This window comes from Rhinopithecus bieti, unplaced genomic scaffold, assembly GCF_001698545.2.
Source record: "Rhinopithecus bieti isolate Rb0 unplaced genomic scaffold, ASM169854v2 scaffold_26546, whole genome shotgun sequence".
NCBI classification, from domain to species: domain Eukaryota; kingdom Metazoa; phylum Chordata; class Mammalia; order Primates; family Cercopithecidae; genus Rhinopithecus; species Rhinopithecus bieti.
This window is the reverse complement of record NW_016812367.1, coordinates 2,486,925-2,495,756: the sequence shown is the minus strand read 5'-3', so window position 1 is coordinate 2,495,756 and position 8,832 is coordinate 2,486,925. Positions and strand designations below refer to the sequence as shown.

Genomic DNA, 8,832 nt, shown 5'->3' with positions numbered 1-8,832 from the left:
AGTGCCAGCTTAGGACCCGGACTGAGAGCTCTTGTTTTATCTTGTCCTGCTGAGGCTGTGTGTTACAACATTGAAACCTTCCGCAGGTGTTGGCTTCTCTCTCTCTCTCTCTCATATCTCCTCCTCCCTCCCTTCCTTTCTCTTCACTTCTCTTAGGGATAGGCTCATCTGTACTGTTTTGACAGAACGGATAACCATTTGTCACACCATTTTCCGTAAGGGATGCTGTCCTTCCCATTCATGGGTGACGGCACATGTTATTCATACCCTAAGCGGTTGATAATGTGTCAGTGATCTTTCTGACCTGGTCCTCTCAAAGAGTGTTAAGTATTTTTCTATAATGACTTATAACTGGACTGAAGTTTATAATAGTTTCTGAATGTACAGAATTGAAAAATAGGGCGGGTGCGGTGGCTCACGCCTGTAATCCCAGCATTTGGGAGGCCCAGAGGCATGCGTGGAACGCTTGTTGAGTCCAGGAGTTGAGACCAGCCTGACAACCATGGGGAAAGACCCCATCTCTACAAAACAAAAACAAAAGAAAAATTATCCGCGGTGTGGTGTTGCAGGCATGTCAGTCCCAGTCTACTCAGGAGGCTGGGAGTGGGAGGATGGCTTGGGAGCCTGGGATGTGGAAGATTGCAGTGAGCTGAGATCACACACTGCACTTCAGTCTAGGCACAGAAGTGAGACTCAGTCTGTCTCAAAAAAAAAAAAAAAAAGTGTAACACTTTATGGGGACTGATTTATGTCTGATCGGTATTTTTGATTACAAATTGTTTGAGTCACTACTTTAAAGCCTGTATTATTTTTTTCTTAATTTTATTGACTCATTTATGTCTTAGTCTTTTTTATTACAAATTGTTTATTGTTTAGTCACTACCTTAGAGCATGTTTTATTTTTTCTTAATTTTATTGACTTATTTATGTCTTAGCCCTTTTTATTACAAATTATTGTTTAGTCACTACTTTAGAGTCTGTTTTATTTTTTCTTAATTTTATTAAAGGACGATATTGATGATGAAATATCTTACAAAGATCATTTAGAGGTTTATTTTGAACAACTGACAATTCCAGGAATGATGGAATAAAACATATGAAGTAGAAGAACTGGAACCTCCAGAAAAAATACTTCAAGTTACCTACAAGTGATCTTAGTCAGGTATGTTACAGTCTTAATGGCTTTTCAGAAATTTGACAGAAAATTACTATTGATTTTCATTGGATGTTTACATGAATTTTAAGCCTTTGGTTTTCTTTTTAACTTGATTTTTTACAGGTATGAATTGATAAAAAATGCCTGCACTTTCCCTCCTTCCTATCTTTCCCTTGCCTACAGAAAATTAAAAGGCAAAACAATGGACATTTACATATTCTTCATTCAGATTAACCAGTGGCTAGCATTTGCCACCTTTGCATTTTCTTTCTGTTTCCATAAGTACGTTCTTCTCTGAATCATTTGAAAGTAAGTTGCAGAGAGCATGATGTTTTGCCCCAACACGTCAGCATTTATCTCTTGTGAATAATGACATATTTCTACATAATTGCAATTGTACCATCTAACTATAATACAGCAATTTGATGTGCAGCCCATATTCAGATTTACCAAGTTGTCTCCAAAATATTCTTTATTTTTGTTTTAGATCCACAGTTTAATCAAAGATTAACCTTGCCTTTGGTTGTCATGTCTCTCTATTCTTTTACTTTGGAGTAGTTCTTTCAATACATGAAACATTTTGAAAAATCTAGGCTCTTTGTTTTGTACAGTGACCCATAATCTAGATATATCTGATTGCTTTTTTCTTCTCCTGGCTAGAATAGATTGAGCATTTTGGCAAGAATACAGATTAAACAGTGTTCTCATGAGTGGATCCAGATTAAACAGTGAATAATCCCTAATCCAGATTAGGCAGTGTTGGGTACTTATTGCCTCACACCAGGAGATTTTGAGTCTGTCCCACGATTGGTGATTCTATGTTTAATAATTTTGGTTGAGGTGGGGTGGTGTCCACTGGACATCTCTTTGTGAAGGTAGCTTTTCCCTTTTGTTCTTAGTCATCTGTGGGATGAGACATCAAAGCACTGTGAACATCTTATTCCCCGGCAACCTTCATGAGCTGGTTTCAGCGTCATTGCTGAAGCCTCTTGGAAACATTGATTACACCCGTGGTTCCAATGGTGATTTTTCTCATTCCTTTTATATTGATTACCTGCCTCCTTCAATGAAGTAGATGTTGTCTCTTCCCCATGTTTTACCCTTCAAAATGTTTAATTTTAATTTAAGTGATTAATGCAGCTAAGTTATTCTTTCAACAGGCAAATGAAAACAGTAGCCTAAAGTGCTGGTTTCAACCAGAAAATAACAGCTATGATTTCTCATGGCTCACACTCTTCTGAAACGACTCAGGAAGAGGCTGAGAAAGGCCATGTTGTTTGTCTACCTGGGACTAGTGAGTAGAGAAATAGGATTCCTTTGTTCTTAAATTCTACTTTTGACTTTACTTTTAAAATATAATTTCTTTCATATGATTTAGCTCATACCTATAATCTTAGCATTTTGGGATGCCAAAGAGGGAGAATCACTTGAGCCCAGGAGTTTGAGACCAGCCTAGGCATCATAGGGAGACTCTGTACAGACACACACACACACACACACACAAACACACACACACACCGGGAATGATGGTATGCGACTGTGGTCCCAGCTACCTGAGAGGCTGAGGTTGGAGAATCATTTGGGCCCAGGAGGTGGAGGTTCCAGTGAACTGTGATTGCGCCACTGCACTCCAGCCTGGGTGACAGAGCAAGACCCTGTCTCACAAAAGAAAAAGAAGAAGAGACCATCTATTAGTCTTCTTGATTTCTGTCAAAATATGATATGTGATAGTTGATAAGCTTTATGCATATGTCAATCTGTGGCCATTTAATTTTGGGTTAAGGACTTGTTCTATTATAGTACAGTAATCATTTTACTAATTAATGACTATTTGTCATTAAAAACAATATATTTAGTTTTAATACAGTTGAGTACTCACACATTTCTGGGGAAACTTAGTCAGGACATTTCAACTGAGAATTGTCAAACAGGCATGCTGCTCTGTGGTGCAGCTCTTATGCAGACAACTCCCTTCATGTAATTTAGTAGGAAAATGATAGAAATACTTGTAAACTATAAAGTAAAGCAGAATTCTGGTTATTGAATCACAGCACCTACTGAAGGAAGTTCTCAAGTTCTGATTGAGTTCTAAAAGTTTTTTGAAGATTGGAATTCTTCATATGTAAGTAAAAACAATTTCTGATGACCCATTTCTAGTCCATCTTCTAAAGAAGTATTTAACCTGGGCCATGCGTGGTGGCTCATGCCTGTAATCCCAGCACTTTGGGAGGCCAAGGCGGGTGGATCACAAGGTCAAGAGATCAAGACCATTCTGGCCAACATGGTGAAACCCCATCTCTACTAAAATACAAAAATTAGCTGGGCATGGTGGTGCGTGCCTGTAGTCCCAGCTACTCAGGAGGCTGAGGCAGGAGAATCACTTGAACCTGGGAAGCAGAGGTTACAGTGAGCCGAGATTGCGCCACTGCACTCCAGCCTGGCAACAGAGCAAGACACTGTCTCAAAAAAAAAAAAAGAAAAAGAAAAAGAAAAGTATTTAATCTGAGCTGGGCATGATGGCTCACTCCTGTAATCTCAGCAATTTTAGAGGCCAAGTCATGAGGGTTACTTGAAACCAGAAGTTTGACACCAGCCTAAACAACAATAGCAAGACCCCATCGCTACAAAAAAAAAAAAAATTTAAATTAGCTGCGCAGGAGGCTGAGTTGGGAGGATCACTTGAGCTTAGGAGTTGGAGGTTGCAGAAAGCTATGATCATGCCACTACACTCCAGGCTGGATGACAGTGAGACCTTGTCTCTGAAACACAAACAAAACTAACAAAAAAAGTGTTTATAGGAGGCTCCCAGCAATCTTAGCCTGAAGCCATGGAAGAACAGCAATCTTAGCCTGAAGCCATGAAGGAAGGTGTAGTGTGAAGGCAAGTGCAGAGTGGCCTCTGGCAGCTGAGGATCAGGACAGGATGTGGAATGAACATCTGTATCAAAGCTTTATTGCTTGGATTGGGAAAAAAATTCCTATATGTAGGTCAGCCTTAAAGTATACCCTTTCATAAAATATTATCTTTCCCATATTTTGAGGCCATGCAATTTGTGCTACCTGAAGAAACAGTATTGTGTCCTTGATTTGATGAGATCAGTAGCTTTCTTAGCTTATTGAGTGACATCTACAGAACTCAAACAGAGGCTACATATTAAGTGAATTTATATCTTTCTTGTTATAGTATTATTGTGTATAAGAAATAGAGATGGCCGGGTGCATTAGCTCACACCTGTAATCTCAGCACTTTGGGAGACTGAGGTAGATGGATCACAAGGTCAGGAGTTCGAGACCAGCCTGGCCAACATGGTAAAACCCTGTCTCTACTAAAAAAAAAAATACAACAATTAGCAGGACCTGGTGGCATGTACCTGTAATCCCAGCTACTTGGAAGCTGAGACAGGAGAATTGCTTGAACCCGGGAGGCAGAGATTGCGGTCAGCCAAGATCGCACCACTGGACTCCAGCCTGGGGGACAGAGCAAGACTCTGTCAGAAAGAAAGAAAGAGAGGGAGGGAAGGGGAGGGAGGGGAGGGGACAGGGAGGAAGGGGAGGGGGAAGGGAAAGGAGAGAAGAGAAGAGAAGAGACAGAAGAGAAGGGAGAGAGAAGAGAAGTGAAGAGCAATGAGAGTGAAACTTCAAAGAGAAGAGCAATGAGAGTGAAATGAAATCTGAAGGAACAAAGGAAGGAAGGAAGGAGAGAGAGAGAAAGAAAAAGAAGGAAAGGAAGAAAGAAAAAGAAAGAAAAAAAGAAAGAAGAAAAAGAAAGAAAGGAAAGAAGAAAGAAGAAGGAGGGAGGGAGACAGAAGGGAGGGGAGGGGAGGGGAAGGGAGAGAAGAGAAGAGCAATGAGAGCGAAACTTCATCGGAAGGAACAGAGGAAGGAAGGAAAGAAGGAAGGAGAGAGAAAAGAGAAAGAAAAAGAAGGAAAGAAAGAGAAGGAAAGAGGAAGGAAGGAAGGAAGGAAGGAAGGAAGGAAGGAAGGAAGGAAGGAAGGAAGGAAGGAAGGAAGGAAAGAAAAAGGAAAGAAAAGAGAAAGAAAAAGTGAGGGTTTGTCCTCCAACTGATGTCAGCTGGGGGGAGTTTCAGGTGCATGGTGCTGTCATGTGTTCAAAGTGCTCCTTACCTAAAAGGAAAATCACAAAATGAAATTATCAAGGGAATTTTAGGTATCAGCTTTATATTTGTGTAAATTATTTGTAGAGTTGGATTTTAAGAGTTTTGCCTCCTTCGCAATTCTCCCATTGTGTTTTTTTTCTTTTATGTGTATCTTATTACCTATTGTTACATAAGTATTCTTCACCTATTAGAATCTGTCATTGTCCTCTGCTCCATTTCTTCAGCAGTCAGGACCATCCATGGTTTCCCCACCATCCAGCATTTTCTCCTAATACTGTTACAGTTTTATTAACTATGACGTGAGTTTTGCATATGGGTTACTTTTTTCTCACTTAGACCCACTTTTCCAGTATTTACTAAAAGAATTCTTACTTTTTTTGCTTTATTCTGTACATCTCTGTTTTGCACATATTAAATATATTTGTAACTTTAAATTGTAAAATATATGTAACATAAACTTTACCATCTAATCATTTTTAAGTGTACAGTTCAGTAATGTTAAGTACATTTATCAGGGCTGTTCAATGTTTTGGCTTCTTTGGACCACATTGGAAGAATTGTCGTGGACCACACATAAAATAGGCTAACACTAATGATAGCTAATGAGCGAAAGAAAGACAGAGAGAGAGAGAGAGAGAGAGAAAAGAAAGAAAGAAAGAAAGCTGTATGCATAAATGCATAAATCTTGTTGAGTTTTTGATTGTTTGTTTTGACATGAACTTTGGTGGACACCTTTCAACCCTAACAGTCAGATCTAAGATTCTTAGTTGAAAGGATTTCCCCACTCAGTACTTTGAATTAATCAACCCTACTGCCTTCTGGCCTCCCAGGTTTCTGGTAAGGAATCTAGTGATAATCTGACTGAGGATCCTTTGTATGTAAGAAGTAGCTTCTCCCTTGTTTCATTCAAGGTTCTTTGTCTTTTGATACCTTAATTATAATGTGTCTTGATTGATATACTTTAAATTTATCCTATTTTGAGTTTGTTGAGCTTCTTGGTTTCTGTGAAAGTAAGTTTTTATAGAGACAGAGACTCATGGCCAGGTGCAGTGGCTCACGCCTGTAATCCCAGCACTTTGGGAGACCAGCCAAGGCCGGTGGATCACCTGAGGTTGGGAGGTTGAGACCAGTCTAACCAACATGGAGAAACCCTGTCTCTACTAAAAATACAAAATTAGCTGGGCATGGCAGTGCATGCCTATAATCCCAGCTACTCGGGAGGCTGAGGCAACAGAATCGCTTGAACCCAGGAGGCAGAAGTTGCAGTGAGCTGAGATTGCACCCTTGCAACAAGAGCAAAACTTTGTCTCAAAAAAAAAAAAAAAAAAAAAAAGACAGGGTCTCACTCAGTCACCCAGGCTGAAAGGGCTCAAGCAATCCTTTCACGTGGTCCTCCTGAGTCGCTGAGATTGTACCTGCGCACCACCATACCAGCTTTTCATTTTAATTATGATTTTTTCATAAAGACAGGGTCTCACTATGTTTCCCAGGCTGACCTTGAATTCCTGGCCTGTAACAACCCTTCCACATTGGCCTCCCAAAGCACTGAGGTTACAGGTGGGAGCCACCATGCCAAGCCTTGGATATTTACAATGTTTTAAATCAAATTTGGGAAGTTTCTTAGATTGTCATTATTTCTTCAGATGTTCTTTTATTCCCTCTGTCTGTTCTGTGATTCTTACAAACTGTTGTTGGTCCACTTGATGCTGTCCCACAGGTTCCTTAAGCTCAGTTGATATTCCTGCAACCATTTTCTTTCTGTTTCTGACACAGGATTATTTCAATTGTTTTGTCTTCAGATTTGCTAATTCTTTCCTCTGCTTGGTCAAATCTGTTTTTAATCCCTTCTAATAATTTTTTTTTTTTTTTTTTTTTTTTGAGACGGAGTTTCTCTCTGTCACCCAGGCTGGAGTGCAGTAGTGCAATCTCAGCTCAATGCAACCTCCACCCCCCGGGTTCACACGTTCTCCTGCCTCAGCCACCCAAGTAGCTGGGACTATAGGTGCCGGCCACCTCTCCCGGCTAACTTTTGTATTTTTAGTAGAGATGGAGTTTTATCATGTTGCCCAGGCTGGTGTCAATCTCCAGACCTCTTGATCTGCCCGCCTCAGCCTCCCAAAGTGCTTGGATTGTAGGCGTGAGCCACTGTGCCCAGCCCCTTCTGGTAAAATTCTTTTATTTCAGGTATTTTAATTTTTAGTTGCAGAATTTCTTTTTGATTGCTTTTAATAATTATCTCTTTATTGAGGTTCTTATTTTGCTCACAAGTCATTTTCCTGTAGTGCCCATGTCTTTCTTTAGCTCTTTGGGCATCTTTAAGAGTTATGGTTAAGTTTTTGTCTAATAAATATGCCTGATATCTGAGTATCCTCAGTTGTATTTTATATTCACTTAGTTCCTTTTAATGGGCCATACTTTCCAGTTTCTTTGTGTGCCTTGTGATTTGTTTTTGTTATAAACTGGATATTTTAAACTTAAAAATTGGTAACTCAGGAAGTTAGATTCCCTTTTACTCCAGGATTTACTTTTACTTTTTTTTTTTTTTTTTTGTGATGGAGTCTTGCTCTGTCCCCCAAGCTGGAGTGTAAAGGCGCGATCTCGGCAAGAATTCAAGATTTATTCTGTGGAGCCAAAGGAATTGTTGATAAATTCTGTGGAGGAAATTAGGGTTATTGGAGGGAGTGTTTATTAAAACTATTTCGCTAAGAGTCTGACTTTGATATAATAGATGTAAGAAGTCACCGTTCATTTTTTTTTTTGAACTTAGCTTTGAAAGTGAAATGTTATCTTGTTCAGTGTAGTGAATTTTTTAAAATAAAATAAATACTTAGGAGAGGTGGATCTTTCTGGATTGTGCAGGACTTTTGAGAGTACGACAGAAGTTGAAGAGCAACGACCTAACATATTACACTAATGAATAAGACACTGAATTGTGGAAAAATGACCTATTATTCAGAATTTTTATTTTGGCGTTGTTACAAAGTTTTATTTGCATTCACATTACTGGATCAAGGAAGACATTCTTAAGTGAAGACTAAGAAAAAGCTGAGTGTATTTCCTGAGTTGAAATTGTAGGTGTGTCTTGTGATAGTTTGTGAGAAAGACAAGTGGAAGTCGCCTCCGCGTTAGCAGCTGCTTGAACACGAGCCTTCCTGAAACTTTCATGCAAGTTGGTAGGAGCATCCCTCATCTTCATACCGATTTTCAAGGATGTGTTTATTTTGTAAAATAAAGTGCTGTTATACTGTAAGTTTTAGGAGGCAGGAGTTTTTGTTTTTTGCTTACTAATATGTCACTGATGGTCAAACAGTATGTAGTGCAAAGTAGATATTTAATTATTGAAGAAATAAAGTGTCATTTCTGTGTTGTTTTAATTTGGATTTATTAGTAAGGGCAACTTATTTGACTGTTAGTTCTGATGATTAAAAGGTAGTGAGCAGTAAGGAAATAAAAGGTTCTACGTGGGCCGTGCATAGTGGCTCATGCCTGTAATCCCAGCACTTTGGGAGGCCAAGGCAGGAGGATCACAAGGTCAGGAGATTGAGACCATCCTGGCTAA

At 39.4% G+C, this 8,832-nt stretch overlaps 1 long non-coding RNA gene across 3 annotated transcripts in view; it reads left to right on the top strand.

Annotated features, from left to right (window-relative positions):
• The first annotated feature begins 845 nt into the window (after positions 1 to 845).
• LOC108544811 (uncharacterized) overlaps positions 846 to 8,832 on the top strand; it is a 13,420-nt gene continuing 5,433 nt past the window's right edge. For 2 of the 3 annotated variants that reach the window (XR_001889955.1, XR_001889953.1), the window contains exons 1-3: positions 846 to 1,162; positions 2,317 to 2,450; positions 3,208 to 3,278. This is a non-coding gene — a long non-coding RNA (uncharacterized LOC108544811). The remainder of the gene's footprint in view (positions 1,163 to 2,316; positions 2,451 to 3,207; positions 3,279 to 8,832) is intronic. The other variant, XR_001889954.1, reaches the window with a different exon arrangement.